This window comes from Microtus ochrogaster, unplaced genomic scaffold, assembly GCF_000317375.1.
Source record: "Microtus ochrogaster isolate Prairie Vole_2 unplaced genomic scaffold, MicOch1.0 UNK51, whole genome shotgun sequence".
Taxonomy (NCBI): Eukaryota; Metazoa; Chordata; class Mammalia; order Rodentia; family Cricetidae; genus Microtus; species Microtus ochrogaster.
The window spans coordinates 157,684-174,109 of NW_004949149.1; the positions used below are offsets into that span (position 1 = coordinate 157,684).

General features: G+C 47.5%; 1 pseudogene; it reads right to left on the bottom strand.

The window, feature by feature from the left end:
* Positions 1-3,216: 3,216 nt before the first annotated feature.
* LOC101997420 lies at positions 3,217-9,051 on the bottom strand (annotated as a pseudogene).
* Between the last annotated feature and the right edge of the window lie 7,375 nt (positions 9,052-16,426).

A 16,426-nucleotide genomic window follows, 5' to 3' on the forward strand; every position in this document is an offset into this window, starting at 1 on the left:
TCTATGTGTTGCTGGGGACTGAACCCAGGACTTAATGCATGCTAGATGATCATCACGCTAGGCAAGCATTTTATTGACTCAGCTCATTTCCCAGCCACTGGACCCCCCCCCCCAAAGAAAACCATAAATAGGGTCAGTGATGCAACTCACTGGAGAAAGGTGCTTACTGCCCAACAAGAAAAGCCGGAGGACCGGAGGTTGATTTCTGGAGCATGTGCACATGTGGAAGGTGAGCTCCAACTCTACCAAAGGGTTTGCACCTGGTATCAGAGAAGTATGTTGCTTTCCAATATTCCGGTTTATTATGGTTCCCATCTCTGAAGCATAAACTCCCTTAAGGCAGAACATTTCTATTTCTTCTTCTTCTTCTTCTTCTTCTTCTTCTTCTTCTTCTTCTTCTTCTTCTTCTTCTTCTTCTCCTTCTCCTTCTCCTTCTCCTTCTCCTTCTCCTTCTCCTTCTCCTTCATTATTATTATTATTATCCTTGTGTGTGTGTTTGTGTGTGTACATGGTTGGAGATGGGTGCATGCCACAGCCTGTTGTCTCCTAATCCTGTACACAAAATCCTCTGAGGAAAAATAAAAACCAACGTGTAAGGACCATAGTGGTGTGTGAGGTGTCCTGCCGCTCTGGGAACATGCTGTGAGAGAGAGACGAGGAGGCATTGACCTGAAGGAGCACAGAGAAACCAGAATCTACTGGAGGAGAACTGGGGAGATTGTGTTTATTTAACAGGGGCCAACCCACATGGAGCTACAGAGGCACAGAGCCAAATTCAGGGTCTCGTGTGTGTGTGTTTGTGTGTGTGTGTGTGTGTGTGTGTGTGTGTGTGTGTGTGTGTAACAAAATAAACTGTCAGATCTGGAGCTAGAGTCACACCTGACATGACATGGGTACTGTCAACTGGACTCAGATCCTTTACAAGAACAGCAAGTGCTCTTAGCCACCGAGCCATCTCTCCAGTCCAAATCTGGAGTCTTTGGCTCTTTCTCTGTTTGAACTGAGAAGCCTTCCTAGGGCTCTCAGCAAGCAGATTTGTGTTTTAACAAAACTGGCTTCTCCGGGAGGCAGAGGCAGGTGGATCTCTGTGAGTTCGAGACCAGCCTGGTCTACAGAGCTAGTTCCAGGACAGGCTCCAAAGCCACAGAGAAACCCTGTCTCAAAAAACCAAAACCAAACCAAAACAAAACAAAACAAAAAAACTGGCCTCTGTGTTGAGAAGAGACTTAGAAGGGCTAGGAGGATAGGTTCAGAGACAATGTGGTCATTCCTAAGGTATCTTGTAACATATAGCTTGTTTTGCTCTAAACTCTGGAGCACTTAGCATTAATATTTTTGAAAACTGCCTCATTTGCATTTAATCTATGTGTGTATGTGTGTGGACCTCTCTGTGTTCATGCACACTCATGTGATGTCCAACAAGACCAGAAAAGGGCATCGGGTCACCTGGAGCTGGAGTAACGGACAGTTGTGAGCACCCTGATTGGGTGCTGGGAACTGAGCTCAGGTCCCTTGCCAGAGCTTAAAAACATTTTTAAGATTACACCTATTTGTGTGTGTGTGTGTGTGTGTGTGTCTTTCTCTAACTTCTCAAAGGGACCTTGATAGCTAGAAGTTGAAGTTTGGGGTCTTTGCTTGCCATAGAATGGTCTGGATAACCTCCCTGCTCAACTGCCGAGGACCTTTCAAGCAGCCATGTTATTCCAGAATACTCCAGCCTATACAGATGACTTGGCTCTCACTTATATGAGGCAGAATCCATCCTGTTGGTATATGGAGCTGGAGCTGAAGGCAGACTAAGGTCTGGAGAAAGCCGTGTCACACAGACAAAGGGACACCTCTGCTGACTTTCTTGCTGCTGTTCCATTTCCCACCCCAACCCTGAGCTCACTCGGCTGTCTTTCTAACTCGGATTCTATGAGACACTCCTGTTTCTATGGGAACCAAAGAGTCCCAGCGAGCGGATGCTGAAGATCAACAACTGGCTTGCATACCTGCGCGTCTCGCCTCACTGGCGTCCTGTAGCCATGTCTCACACCCACCTTGTCTAAGCCTGGACCACACACAGAGTCACGGTTCTGGCTGGATGGGTTGTCCTGGAAATACCTTGAGTGGTGGAGAACCAGAGCTCCCCAACTTGGTCAGACTCCTTGAGTTGCCTGTGACTATTAATGATTCTATTGTTAGTTTGTGATGTTTAATGTTTACTATCAAGTTCACAGAACCTAGAATCATCTGGAAGATGGGCCTCTGGGCATGCCTGTGGGGAGATCTTCTTGTGTTCAGTAAAGTGGCAAGGCCTGCCCTTTGTTAGGTGGTAACCCTCCCCGGTGGACTCTCTGAGAAAGGGAACTGAGCAGCAGTGACATCTCTGTCTCCTGATTGTAGACGTGATGTACCCAGCTGCCTCATGCACCTGACACCTTGACTTTGCCACCATGAAGGGCTGTGCTTTTGAACTGCGAGTCAGGATAAATCTATTCTTTCTTTCTTCCTTCCTTCCTTCCTTCCTTCCTTCCTTCCTTCCTTCCTTCCTTTCTTCTGTGGTTTTGGAGCCTGTCCTGGAACTAGCTCTTGTAGACCAGGCTGGTCTCGAACTCACATAGATCCGCTTGCCTCTGCCTCCCAAGTGTGCGCCACCACCGCCCAGCCTAAGAGGAATTCTTGAGAGACACGGAGATGGTCCTCAGTGAAGGAAGTCTGCAGACAGCTGAGCTGCAAGGCAAGGGAAACACCCAGTTTTCGAGAGAATTACAAGTGAATCTAGAAATCCAGGACATAGTGATTGGAGTTCAGACTCAGAAGGCTCAGCCCAGTTCTGCCGCTGTCCGCTGGAGTAGTGAACCCTGCTATTCTCCTCGCTTCACTGACCTGCTCGGCCATGAAGAGGCCCTGGGTCCAGCATGGGCCTTCTTTTTCTTGGTAACTGAAGACCCCAGATCCTTTATAGCTGCAAGAATGTGCTGGGAAAGGACAAGGACTTCTTCCAGAGTTTAGACCAGTTTATCAATCCAACTTTCCTAGCCTGAGTTTCATAGTAACAAGTCTAAGCTATTGGACAAGCATTATTATTATTATTATTATTATTATTATTATTATTATTATTATTATTATTATTATTATTATTTGCAGTTCCCACACTTGATGTGAATTCAGTTCTTGCGAGGGTGGGCGTGGCCCCCGGGGAGGGGCCCAGGGCTGGGGCATGAGGTAGCGTCACCCGCATGTGCACTCCCGCGCCGACAGCTCTTGCAGCGTGTGGTAGCAGCTGTGCACGTCCAGGAACATCGGGCGGCAGCACAAGTGCGCGCGCACCCGCTCCGTGTGCACGTGCCTCCGCTGGCACAGGCCCAGGTCGTAGATGCGCGCAGGGCCGCCTCGCACGCGCCTGCTCAGTAGCGGAACAGCACGGTCTCGTCCGACGTGTAGCCCGGGCCCAACTCGCTCACGCGCACCTCAACCTTGCGCAGCCCGCATGGGCACGCGCCCGACCGCGCATGCCGTCGCCGCCGGGACCCGCTCGACTGCGCGGCCCGGAGCGCTTGCGGCCCAGGGGGAAAGTTTTCGAAGCTCCACTGCATCGGGGCGCCCTGTGGCGGGAAAAGGAAGACAGAGGATTGGACTGTGAGAGCTGGCCCCGCCCCTTTTCCTCGCACGCCTGGGGCTGCGGAGGAGGCGTGACTAGGGACGCCTGTGATAGTCAGAGGAGAGAGATGATTGGACGGTGTTGGTCAAGTATTTGAAGAAATCTTAAGTGTCTGAGTTGGTTATTTGGGGGCAGGATATTGGGACAGGAACACTCTGCCTACAGAGTATGCCCTTGTGTTGACAACTATATCTCATATTGCAAATTAAATAGAGTAGAGTAGCTGGGGCAGCTCTTCATGTCAAGATTATGTTTATTTATGTTTTCTTTATTCCGGGTTGTTCGCTCTAGGAAAAGCTCCAGGTTTGCTGTGGCCAAGCCAGTGCCTGTGGCTCAGAAGGTGTGGTGTTTGAATGACAATGGCCCCCATAAACTCATATGTCTGAATGCTTTATCTCATTGGTGGAACTATTTGGGAAGGAATAAGAGATGTGGCTCATTGGAAGAGGTTCTGAAAGTACACACTGTTCCCAGTTCTCTGTGTGTGTATCTAATGCCTGAGGATCTCAGCTGCTGCTCCAGCACTATACCTTCTTGCCTGCTGTCATGCTCCTCAACCTGATGGTTATAGACTATAACCCTCTGGAACAATGAACTCCTAAATTAAATGTTTTCTTTTATAAGTTGCCTTAATCATGATGTCTTATCACACTAGTAGAGATAACTACAGGGAAGTCCCGAGGCCTGAGGGAAGTTCTGCTGTTCTGTTCTTCCCACTTTGACTGTCACACCTCCTTCTCCATGCTGCCTCTCTGTGCTTTTGGTGGAGACAGTTGTGGGTACAAATCTATAGCATCTCAAGCCCAGGGTGCTGTTCTTCTTAGCGTCCACACCTGAATCTGCCGGTATTTCATCTAAGGTCCCCAGTCCTGCAGTCAGCACCTCGCCACTCAGATTCCCGGTTTTGCTGGCACCAGCTTGGCCACAGCCAGCAAATGTAGGTTTTAACTAAGTCTCTATCATTCTTTTTAGCAATAAAGACTCAGGGGTCAGATATTGGGGTGAAAACCTGCTACATCAGAGAAGCAGAGAAGCAGTCAACTGACTTTCCATTTTAGCCAGAGACCCAACAAGAGAGCATCTCTTCACTTATCTCAAACCAAAGAGACAGCGAGTCTTTAAGGTTCCCCCCCCCCAACACTCCTTCCTGTGCGTCTCTCTATCTGTATTCCTGGGTCCTCCTTCCTCTCTATGGCTAATTCCTGCCAACTAGTCACTAGCTCTGCCCCCTGATCCAAGTGTGACCAGATAGCTCACAACACATGTGGGCTGTGCACCTGTTACTCTTGATGACCCTAAGTAGTTAACATGGGAGACACAGTGCCCTGATCCAGATCTGAAATGTCCCCCAAGGACTCAGGTGTTAAAGGTTTGGATGCCAGCCTGAACCACTTAGAAATTTAAGTTTTTCACTTTCTCACCCCCCCCCCCCCGTGTGTGTGTGTGTGTGTGTGTGTGTGTGTGTGTGCGCGCGCGCGCGCGCGCATGCACGTGGGCACACAGGTGCCAGCGGAGGCCAGCAGAGGGCATCAGTTCCCCTGCAGCAGGAGTTAGCACATCTGCACAGTGCTAATGTGGGCACTGGGAACTGATTTCAGCCGCAAGCCCGTGGCACTGTGGGATATGATGGACCTTTTAGCAGGTGATCTCTGTCTTAGTCTGCCTTCTGTTGCTGTAACCAAAGCAACTTAAGGGAGAAAGGGTTTACCCTGACCCACTGTTGGATGTAGAGTCAATGTGAGGACGTCGAGGCCAATGACTCCGTTAATGCTACCCTGCCCTATCTCCATTATGTGCTTGCTTTGCCAGGTCTCAGCCCTCTACCCCTCCCTGCAGTGGTCACATCTGCCTTGGTAACACATTCGAGATTTCCATGGCCTTAACTGTGGCCCAGATGTATTAACAAAAGTAACTGGCATGCTATGTCTTAAATAATCACCAAGCCCTGACAGGAATGAACGCTTCGTGCTACTCTGACTTTGAGGCCAATCATGGTCTTTGTGGTTTTCGCCTTGAAAAAACTCTGTGTCCCTGAACTTGGTCACCAAGAGGCTTTTCAGAAGCACAAGCCTGCTTTTGGTCTGGCCATCAGTCAGAAGGACTTACAACGTTTAAGTGGCTTTATCAGCGTGGTTGTCAATAACGGTCTCTCATGGATCATTGCAGAGGTGTCAGAACCTGAAACCACAGTTCACAACATATCAGCAGTCAGAAGAGCAAGGGATTTGGAATAGGGCTCAGCTCACTTTCTTCTTTCTATACAGGCCACTATGGCCAGCTGACCTAGGGAGCGGTTCCTCTTCTGGTTGAATCTGGTTGAATCTTCTATCTAGGAATACAATTAAGAGGATCTTCAAGATACACCCAGAGGTCGGTTTCTCAGGTGACCCTAGACTCTGTCAACAATTAACACTACCACAGACTGAGAAGGAAGCCAGGCCATTGGAGCCGTATCCCAAGAGGAATGCTGGGGCCCTAGCTTCTGCCAACTCCCTCTTTATCATGTGGCAAGTAGGCTTTTTGTTTGTTTGTGTTTTGTTTTGTCATTGTTATTTTGGTTTGGCTTTTTTTTTTTTTTCCGAGACAGGGTTTCTCTGTGTAACAGTCCTGGCTGTCCTGGAACTCACTCTGTAGACCAGGCTGGCCTCAGCTTCACTGAGATCTGCTGCCTCTGCCTCCCAAGTGCTGGGATTAAAGGCATGCAGCTTACCGCACATTCTTTGCCATGATGGTCCACGTCACCGCAAGGCCAACGTCACATGGTCACGCTACCTTGTCTCAGGGATTTTTGTACCAGTAACAGAAAGCCAATATTCCTGGTCAGAGCAGCTTTAAGCCCAGGCCAGCAGAGTGTGTGTATTAGCTTCCTAGTGTTGCTCTAACGAAATGTCAGCGGCTAGATGGCTGGGAACAATGGGAAGGTTCTGTCTGGAGGCTGGTTATATGTGGATATCTTTTCCCTGCGCCTCTTCATTTTATCTTCTCTCTGTGCCCGAATTTCCCTTTTTCGGAGGACATCAGTCAAGTTGGATTAGGGCCCAACCTAAATGACTTCATCTTCACTTGAGTACATTGTAAGCTTGACTCCCTCCAAATAAGGCCACATTCTGAGGCATAGGGGGCTAGAACTTGAACATATCCTTGAAGGACACAATTCAACCCTTAATGGGACAAAAGTCAGGTTACAGAAACAGCTGTGAGAGAACAGATAGAAAATACACACAGTTAAACAGCCAGGAATTCTCGGAAGCATGTTCAGGAGCCTTGTCCCCACACACTCAGAGTTCAAGCCAAGTTTACCTAAATCTCCAAAGGACAGGGATGCATTTGAGTGCTATAGAAGCACAGGAAGAGGCAAGGACACTGCCTCCGGGAAGGGAACGGCCTCTTTGATGGAGCTCTAAGAATCCTTCCCCGTGGGGTGGATCTGGGTCCACAGGAAGCCTGTCTCACAAAGCTGTTTTCCGAACCTTTTAAAGGTGGATATTAAGAGGTCTTCCAGCAGCCACCAGGAAACATAAACCTAAAATATAATCATGCATCATGTTTCAGCGTCATCAAGGAATGGGATGGAGAAGGAGGGGTAGCTGCTTGTCCTTACTTTGACAAATGGAGGAGAATCTGAGAAAGGACAGAGTCTCCCCAGTTTCCCTCTGATCTCAGCAGTGGAACTGTGACTCTGGGTTCTTAGTCTCAAACGAAGCAGTCAGGTTGGCTCAGCCCTCTCTAGGTGTACACCCTGTTTCTGCTGAGGGACTCAGGTGGATGCTGATCTTCCCCAACATGGTTTGGTTCTGTTTAGTTGCCACACAATTCTGACTGGAATAAGGAATCATTCTGATTACCCTTGGCTCCCCCCACACCAGCAAAGTGTTACTGCTCAGCTACCTTGCAGGTGTCTTCCAAATAAAACCTCCACACTGGCTCTGTGCCACTGAACTGTGAAGAACACATTTTCTGGTCTGTGGTTTGCTCATCTAAAATGCCTTTATTCAGTCGATCCACGCACAACCCTGCCATACGCACACTCGCACACACACACACACACATACACACACAAATATACAGACACATGCATGCACACATCCAAAATTACATGCACATACACAACATTTATACATGCATATGTATTCACAGTCCATATATACATACACACATACACAATACAAACACACATACGTATATAAACATGTACACACACAAACCCACATACACACATGAACAATGCACAAATACACAGATATACACATGTGCACATACATACACTCATACGTATACATGCGTGCACACATCCACACATACATGTGCTAATTTCTCTAGAGCCTTTCTTTGATCTGTATGATGGCTATTACGACTAACTTGATAAGACCGAGCATCTTGTAAAAGTGCTAGGGTGTCCTGCACCCTCACACTCAGAGCCCAAGTGAGTCTTTGCTGCCTGAAGTTGTTCTAGTCTTGCTTGTTGCAGCATTAAGACAACTGACATCTGGGAATGGAGATTGTCATCTTTCAGTCATTTGTCTGTCAACTTGGTTGGCTGGGTTGGTTCATCTTGGTATTTGCCACCCCCCCCCGCAGTGGGTTACACAGTAAGCATTTATACTCCCAGATGTTAGGTATTATTCCAGTTACTCAGCTCAACAGTTGTAGCTCAAGCAACAATAGGCAGTGTGTAAAATAATGGGCATCATTGTACACATCGTTACCTGTGAAAATAGGCAGGAGGCTAGACTTGATCCCAGGGCTGTGCTTTGCTATGCCACTGGTCTAATTTGTAACCAGCTTCTACGCGGGCTCATTTGCCATCTTCTGACTTTTTCTCCCTCCATTTCCATCTGCTTTCTGTGTGTGGCTGAGGATAAAATACCACACCTTAAAATAAATCCCCAAGATAGAACTCTGTGTGTGTGTGTTATATGTGCACATGTTTGGGGGTGATGCAAATGCTTGTGAGCAAAGCAAAACAGAGGAGGCTGCTGGCCTGGTCACTTTCCACCCTATTTCCTTGAGGTGAACCCAGAGCTAGGCTCGAGGCCAGAAAGCCCCAGGGATCTTCTTGCCTCTCCTTCCACAGCTCCAGGGCTACAGACTCAACAGCAGCCTTATCTGGCTTTTTACATGGGTGTCAGGGATTTGAACTCACACTTACACAACAAGTTCTCTTTCTCACTGAACAAATTTTCATTCCCCAAGAGGATTCTAGTAAGTACTGGATGCGCTAATGAAAATGGGTTTGTATATTGAGCGTCCATGAGAATGTCTTAGAAGATCAGGCAGCAGAGAATCCTAGACAGTTACTGTCTCACCAGAGGCCTCTTAGATAGCTGCTGCCGTTTCTTTTCCAGGTATGAGACCCTGTCATGACTCTCTGATATGGTGGATGCGTTGCTTACGATCAGCTGCATTGTGACTCCTTCCTCATGTCGTCTAGAGAGCTCTGGCTTTGGTTCACTCTAGATGCGGGACCCTTACTACTGTGTCTTACTACTCCCCAGTGAAAGGAACAGAGTTTATCCACAATTCAAATTGGATTATATCTGAGACCTAGTTCTGGGCAGTGGAATCTGGAAGCAATCTCGTTGGAGCTATTAGGAAGGAATTACGGTCTGTGTTGAGAAAGTGCAATGAGGAACAACCGCTCACACACACTGTCATTATGGAAAGACAGTATTGTTGAACTCGCTGTCTCCCCCATCTTGGGACTATAAAGGATACTTGACTAACACTGTAATGTTAGTATACCAGGTGTCCTCCATAGACCTATGTGTCCAGGGTTTGGTCGTTAGTCTGTGGTGTTGTTGGGAGGTAGGGGAACGTTTAGGATGTAAGATGGGAAGAAGTTAGGTCTTTTGGGACGCTGGATTCTTCCTCTTTCTCCTCCCTGTTCTTTCCAGCTGCCATCAGGTGAGCTCACCACCATGTTCCACCCTGTCATGGATAGAACAGCAGAGTTTTGGAGGAAAACCTTCAAAACCCTAAACCAAAATAAGTCTTTCCTCTTTTAAATTGATTTCTTGGGTATTTTGCCCTAAGAGCAGAAAGATGAGTAACAAACAGAAAGACCATTTGATTACAGGCTTGGGCCCATTTTCTCTTAGATATAGAACACATGCTCCGTATGAATCTTCCACAAACCTGAGAGAAGCCAGATGTCGGTATGTGTGCCTTAGACCTGGTGCTCAGAAGCCTGGTGAGTTCGAGGACAAGTGAGCTACACAGAATGTCCCAGGCCAGCCTGAAGTACCTCCCACGACTCTATCTCAAAAAACACAAACACAAATGAAGCCGAGCATGGTGGTACATGCCTGTGATTCTAGCACTTGGCAGGAGGATCGCTTCACGTTCAAGACTAGCATGGCCACCTAGGGAGTTCTGGCCAGCCTGGGCTATGTAATGAAAGTGGCTGAAAACAACCACAACAAACCCTCCAAACCATCAAAAACTTAAAAGATTCCCAATTCCAAAACATATATGACCACAAGAGCTTTGAATCATGGAACCTGGACTTACCATAATCCGTATCCTACATCAGAGAATACAGTTCCATTCTATGGTGCTGACCCTTGAGCCAGAAGAGCCCCTAGGCTCTAGGGAAGTTCATACATTAAGAACAGAGGCTCGGGCTGGAGAGATGGCTCAGAGGTTAAGAGCACTGATTGCTCTTCCAGAGGTCCTGAGTTCAATTCCCAGCAACCACATGGTGGCTCACAACCATCTATAAGGAGATCTGGTGCCCTCTTCTGGCATACAAACATACATGGAAGGAATGTTGTATACATAATAAATAAATAAATCTTTAAAAAAAAAAAAGAACAGAGGCTCTTTCTATCCAACACCTTCCCACCCTCTCTGCTTTACTGAGTTTAAGCCTACAAGAAACACGACAACAAACCCACACAGCTGGTTAGCACACAGGTGAATTCAGAGGCAGTGTTTCCTGGGAGAACATCTGATTTCTCCCCACCAGGAACTCACTATGTAAGGAAACAGTTAGAATGAAGTCTCAGTTCCTCAGGATCCTCTTGGGCCATGCAGAAGAGCAGCATGGGGGCAGAAGCATCAGTTCTCTGACCTGTGTACCACTGCAGTGTGGGTGATAATCTAGGCCTAGCCATTTCCCGCCAGCGGCTCTCACTGCTTCTTCCTCGCTCCTATTCAGAAAAAAACTCACTATGTTTGCTTGGCTGATAAACCTGTTTTAATAAGGCCTGTGTATTTTGGGTGGTCTACAAGGAACCTCTGAAGGCATAAATTGCATCTTGGAAATGTGTCTGCATCAGGTCTCTCGGGGATTGAGCTGCAGAAGGATTTGCAAGGTTTGCATTTTTCATTCATTAGCACAGAGTTGCTGCCAAACTTCCCTTCCTGTTAGTCACACGGGGAGGAGGGGTCATTGCAGTGGGGTGGCTGTAAATTACCCTGGAGCTCAGCAGCCAAGGCATAATACCCAGGGAAACAGAAAGCTTGGCACGTCTTGTGACTGATCTGTGAGAACTCACATGTCAACTGAGGAATGAAAGACAGCCTATCTTTAAACGTGGCAAGCCAAGCACTAAGCTTGCCCCTTATCCAAACCTGTATGAGAAGGTCAGAATTAGGGCTTGTAAACAACCTAGTTTTGGAGAAAGCAATTGAAGACATGGTCTTATGTCGCTCAGGATGGCTCCAAATTCTTGAAGCTGAAGCTGGGGAGGGTCTAGAGCCCTGATCCTGCCTATACCTCCCCAGTGCAGAGAGTGTGTTCCTTCATCCCTAGTGTGAGAGTGTGCTCCTTCATCCCTAGTGCTGGGAGTGTGTTCCTTCACCCCAGTGCTGGGAATGTGCTCCTATATCCCCAGAGCTGGGAGTGTGCTCCTTCATCCCCAGAGCTGGGAGTGTGTTCCTTCATCCCCAGTGCTGGGAATGTGCTCCTATATCCCCAGAGCTGGAAGTGTGCTCCTCCATCCCTAGTGTGGGAGTGTGCTCCTTCATCCCCAGAGCTGGGAGTGTGCTCCTTCATCCCCAGAGCTGGGAGTGTGCTCCTCCATCCCCAGAGCTGGGAAGGCAGAGACAGGAGGATCCCAGGGCCTGGTTGGACAGCTAAGTCTTGGAGCTCTAGGTTCAGTGAGAGACTCTATCTCAAAAAATAAAGTGGAGAACAATTGAAGACACCCAAGGTCACTCTCTGGCACAGACACACACACACACATACACACACACACTTCTCCACTTGTTTCCCCTTCTAGAGACAGACAGACAGACACACACACTTCTTCACTCACCCCCTTTACACACACACACATACTCACACATATACACACTTCTTCACTCACTCCCTTCCCACAAGCACACACGTGCGCACGTGCACACACACAACACACACATGCATCTTAGCTGACATTTTTCTGATGTGAACTTACAGTGTAAAAAACTTCACTATTTCATAGTCTTCTTTTTAGAAGTTCAAGATCACAGATGCAAGTCTTGCTTGATGTCAATCCTGAACATGCCATTATACACTCTTGGAGGAAAAAAAGAAATGGAGTTTCTTCCCCTTCACCAAATATTCAGTTAGGCAGCAGTAAATGCCAGTTAACTCTCCTTCGTGTGAACTTTTTCCCAGTGTAGAGCCCAAGGTCCCGGCAGGCATTGCACTGAGCAATACCAGGGGACACCAATCACACACCGATGTATGCAGACCTCAGTCCTCACCCCATGTGGGCAATGACTGCCATCACTGTGCCAGGGCCATGTGTGCTCTTCCCAGAAACTAGTAAAGTGTATGCTGTCTACATTAGTCCCTTAAGGACATGGAGACCGAGAAAGCTGAAGTAATAGGCTCACAGCCATATACTTAGTGAGAGGTGTACTCACAGTCTGAACCAGACTTCCCTGATACTATATTGATTTATTGGGTTTTTTTGGTCACTATTACTACCTTTTCTGTTTTAAACAGGCTTTCATGTGTCCCTCGCTGCTCTTGAACTTGCCATGTAGCAGAGGACAACTCTGAATTTTTGGATTCTTCTGCCTATCTTCAAGTGCTGGGTTTACAGGTGTCCACCACCGTGTCTAGTTTATGTGATTCTGAGGATTAAACCCAGGGCCTTGTGCATAGTAGGATATTGTACATAGAAGGCACACACTCCACCAACTCAACTACACCTCCAGTCCCCAGACTTTCAGACTTTTAGGCTTTTCTGCACATTTAGCCCTTCATTTAGTGACAACATTACTGTCTTAACCATGGATTACAAATTCTTCAAATAGTAAGGTTAGAGAACTAAACAGGAAAGAACTAAAGATGGCAGTTCGTGGAGGATTGCCATCAGCCTGGGCTACAGGGCAAAGCTAGGCATTGTAGTGCACACATTTAATACCAGCACTCAGGAGGGGTGTCTTTGAGTTCAAGGCCAGCCTGATCTATAGCGTGAGTTCCAGGGTAGCCAGGGCAACATAGAGAAACCCTGTGTAGAGAAACCAGAAGAAGAGGAGGAGGAAAGAGAACAAGAGAGCCAGGCAGTGGTGGTGCACGCTTTTAATCCCAGCACTTGGGAAGCAGAGACAAAGGCAGGCAGATCTCTAGGTGTTTAAGGCCAATCTGATCTATAGAGTTAGTTCCAGGACAGCTAGGGCTGTTACACAGAGAAATCCTGTCAAGAGAGAGAGAGAGAGAGAGAGAGAGAGAGAGAGAGAGAGAGAGAACAAGAGAAAAGACCCATTTGTCTACTATTTTTCCTTCTATCAGGAAGCCTGACTGAGAGCTTCTGGGAATTGACACCTCCACAAAGATTAGCTGTAACGAGTCTTTCTCTGTGTCATAGCCAGCTCCCAAATAATTACATGGAGATATATTGATTATGAAAACTCTTAGCTTATACTTATCTCAGCTAGCTTTTATAACTTATTATAACCCATTTACATTAATCTACGTTCTTCCATGTAGAATTATCTCTCTTCCATTTTGCACCTCCTGTTTCCTCCAAGTCTGTCTGGTGACTCCACCTTTCTTTGTCCCAGAGTCCTCTCTGTGCCTGGAAGTCCCGCCTATATCTTCTGCCTAGCTATTGGCCGTTCAGCTTTTATTACACCAATCAAAATAATACACTTTCACACAGTGTACAAATATCACACAACAATTAACTGCTTCCCTATTGAGGTGCTGGCAAAGCACCTCCCTCCTGATATAATGTATGCAACTGAGGGGAATTGGAGATGGATGTCTACCCCTCTCATTCTCCCTGATTCTCTTGTTCTTTGCATTGAGTACTCTCTTCAGTGACAGCACAGTGAGATGGAACTATGAGGGTTTTCTCATTGTTCTGTGAGAAAGTGGCAGCCCCTGCTGTGCTGTGCCCAGTAACTAAGGGAATAATACAAGAGAAAAGCCCTGAGGGTGGGAAGCGTGGAATATGGTACAAGTGTGTGCATGCAGGCGCAGTGGACTCGGGGTGGAGTTGGGATATGCAGAAGTATGACAGCTGAAAAACAGATGGCATGTGCCTGTATCCTGACACCCAGAAGACTGCAGCAGGAGAATTACAAGTTTGAGGTCAGCCAGAGCTACATAGTGAGATACAGGGACCTTCTTCGTGTTCTCTGAGATCCGGAAACTCCAGGTTGGAGAAGAATCAGCTCTCTTCATCTGGAAGCAGTAAGCCTGTCAGCTGGGTCTCCCGACTGTCACCCTTATTTGGTTCTTTCTCGGTACTAGAGTTGAAGCCAGGACCTCACAGATGCTAGGCAAGTGCTGTGCATACTCCACCTCCTTCTTGAGCTTCCCACAGTCCTGTTCCCCACAAGTTCAAGAAGTTGTGGACAATGAAAATTCAGATTGTTACATGAAGAAGCTGAAGACGAAACATGCCATAGTCAGGACTTTGCTTTTGCTGTTGTCGGTTGTTTTTCTTGTTGATATGACAAGAAACGACTGTGGAGAAAAAACACTGACTTGACTTCCAGAAAGTCTGAGGGGATGTGGTCCATTGTGACAGGCAAGGCGTGGCGGCATGTGTCCAATGTGTTTGGTCACTTTGGGTCTGTAGACGCGAGTCAGAGATCAGGCAGGAAGTGAGCTTACCCCAGCGACCCACTTTCACTACAGAGGCTACAGCTCCTAAAGTTTCTACCACCTTCCAAAGCAGAGCCACCCACTGGGTACTGACTGCGAAAACACTCAAGCTATGGGGGGCCTTTCACAGTCAAACCACAGCACCTAGATGGATCCTAGGTAAAGAAGCTGGACTGTTCTGTGGACCCTGGAGTTTATGCACTAGAACTGGGGAGTTCAAGAGAGACACCTGGCTGAGCCTGGGTGCTCTGGGCACACAGAATGGTGGGAAAAAAGAAGAGGCAGTCGCTTCGGAACACAGTGTCTGGGAATGCCCAGGACAGAATCGTGGAGCCAAGGGCATGATTTCCTCAGCCTCACATCACCCCTAGAAGGAGCCAACATCTTCTGGAAACTGCACCGCCTCGGCCCAGAGGGACTTCTGTTCGAGAGCAAAGGAAGCTGGGCTCCTAGGCACCGATGGACCATGATCCTTGACTGAAGAATGGGCAAGGCTGGGGAATGGCAAAATACTCCAACTACAGTGCAAACTATGAAATTACTTTCTAAAATGCCCCAAGGATGATAGGGTAACATTTAAAATAGCATGGGAAAAAAATCTTTTCTGGTTGCTACCTGAACACGTTTTGGGCAAGATTAAAAGCATAGGCTATTCTGTTTTATTTCCCGAAGCAGCTATCAAGCCTTAGATCAATGTGGTCCGAAGTCTACAGCTATGAGAGAAGTCTCCCTCCTCCTGCCCCTCCCCCACTTATTTGCTTCCTGGCTGTGGAAGTTGTGCCTTGCACCCGTGATGGGTTGCATCTCCCCACACTCTAAGCCCTGATAAGCCCCCTTTCCGTAAGTTGCTTCTCATCAAGTATTCGATAACAAGTCACAAGGAAAATAATCAATACATGACAGAAAGACTTAATGCCAAGATGGATCCTTCAAGTCCACCGAGCAAATTAGCACGGGAGGAAACAGTCTGGGTGGCCGGGTTCCAGTAGCCTGTTGCACAGAGAGCATCTGTCTACCAGGGTGTCCCTCCTTTTGACATTGTGAAGTGAGGTTGCCATCTACAAAGTTCACTCTCAAAAACTATATATCTGAGCTACAAAGCAACCATTCCTGCCCTATAATGTTTTAAGTGAGTTTAAAATATCCGCTGGTCAGTATTCACAGTGCTCTTTGCCTACACATGGCCCTGGTTCACAGGCTAGACATGCCTAGATCCACTGTCAGCCCTCTGGATGGATTTTGCCGCATCAGGCTGGGCCCATGATATGCAGAAGAAAACTCCCGAGAACAAGACAAAGAAGTCAGGGCTGAGTCTGAGAAGACAGTGAGCACTTAAAACTTACCCTTTCCCCATTTCCCAAGAGAGAAAGAAGGGGATAGAATGAATTGAACAAGATCAGTTCTCTTTTCTGCCTCTTGTGTAGGTGCCCCCCCCTTTTTTTTTTGATTTTCGAGACAGGGTTTCTCTGTAGCTTTTGGTTCCTGTCCTAGAACTAGCTCTTGTAGACCAGACTGGTCTCGAACTCACAGAGGTCTGCCTGCCTCTGCCTTCCGAGTGCTGGGATTAAAGGCATGCACCACCACCGCCCGGTTTGTGTAGGTGCCCTTTATTCCAGTATTAGGGAAGGATACAGGTGAGGTGACACCAGGACTTTCTGAGTCCTCACCTATTTTTCTCTTTTCCCGTTATTCTGATTTCTGTTGTTGCCAGGAGCAAGCTTGGCCTTCTG